General features: G+C 43.9%; 1 pseudogene; it reads left to right on the plus strand.

The window, feature by feature from the left end:
* Positions 1 to 268: 268 nt before the first annotated feature.
* Positions 269 to 1,031, plus strand: LOC102886169 (annotated as a pseudogene).
* Positions 1,032 to 1,452: the final 421 nt, after the last annotated feature.

The following is a 1,452-nucleotide window of genomic DNA, read 5'->3' on the forward strand; positions in this document are numbered from 1 at the left end:
ATAAGTCTGAGTTACCAATGGAAAACTCATCTGTTTTCCATCACATTTATGATTTCTTCACTCCTAGACAATATTTGACCAAGAACAGGGGAAGAGAGGAGCTTCTCAGTGGTGATATACCTGAGAAAGAAAGACTGAGTGAGAAGAAGAAGAAGAAGAGAAACATCCACGTGGTATGACCTGACAAGTAGGGCAAGTTTTCATAAGACAGGTTAGAACGCACTGGTCTGACAGCTTTCGTCCCTCTGGGTCTGGACAGGAATGGGCCATGGTGAACCAAAGTTCCCCAGGAGGCTTCCTCTTTCTGGGCTTCTCTGCACATTCAAGACTGGAAAGAATCCTCTTTGTGGTTGTCTTGATTTCTTACCTCCTGACTCTGATGGGAAACACACTCATTATCCTGCTGTCTGTGCTAAACCCCAGGCTCCACTCGCCAATGTACTTTTTCCTCTCTAATCTCTCCTTCTTGGACTTCTGCTTCACCACAAGTTGTGTCCCCCAGATACTGGTCAACATCTGGGGCCCAAAGAAGACCATCAGCTTCCTGGGCTGCTCTGTTTAAATCTTCACTTTCCTCTTCCTGGGGTCCACTGAGCACATCCTCCTGACAGTGATGTCCTTTGACTGCTTTATGGCTGTCTGCTAGCCCCTCCACTATGCCACTATCATCCACTCTTGCCTGTGCTAGCAGTTGTTGGCTGTGGCCTTGGTAATGGGTCTGATCCAATCAAAATTCCAAACATTATCCACTTTCTGCCTGCCCTTCTGCCCCTACTGGCAGATAACTTTGTATATGAAGTCCCTTCTTTAATTTCTCTCTCTTATGGAGACATTATCTTTAATGAGATCCAGTTAGTTGTGTTCAGTGTCATCTTCCTGGTCATGCCATTCACCTTCATTCGTATCTCTTATAGTGCCATTGCCTGGCAGTGCTGAGGATTAACTCTGCCATAGAATGGAAAAAGACTTTTGATCCCTGCTTCTCTTGCCTCATTGTGGTCACCCTCTTATACATATATGGTGACCATTAAGAGTCATGGGTCTATTCTTCCGCTGCAACACAGTGGATAACAACCGACCTGAATCCATCTTCCAATGGGATGTGGGATTCTGACCAACCTCTAATGGCTAAGCACAAAAATGAAATTAGGTTATAAGTGACAAAATGCTAGAGTGCAGTATAAACAGAGGAAGGGCCTAGAAAAGAGGAAAAGAAGGAGCAGTACAAGACCCAACCCCTATGAACTTCTATTCTTTTTTCAACATTTATCTACATATTACCTCCTTGTATCCTCATATGTATGGAACAGAGAATTAATGGAGAATAGAAAGGAAATCTGCTTAGAACTGAATCATTGTCTTCTCTTTCCTCTTTTCATTATCCACTTCCCTCAGTAGCCTACATCATCTTCATGCCAATGCCTGCTTCATGGGAGGAGAGCAGAGAATCTT

This window comes from Pteropus alecto, unplaced genomic scaffold, assembly GCF_000325575.1.
Source record: "Pteropus alecto unplaced genomic scaffold, ASM32557v1 scaffold555, whole genome shotgun sequence".
In the NCBI taxonomy this organism is placed as follows: domain Eukaryota; kingdom Metazoa; phylum Chordata; class Mammalia; order Chiroptera; family Pteropodidae; genus Pteropus; species Pteropus alecto.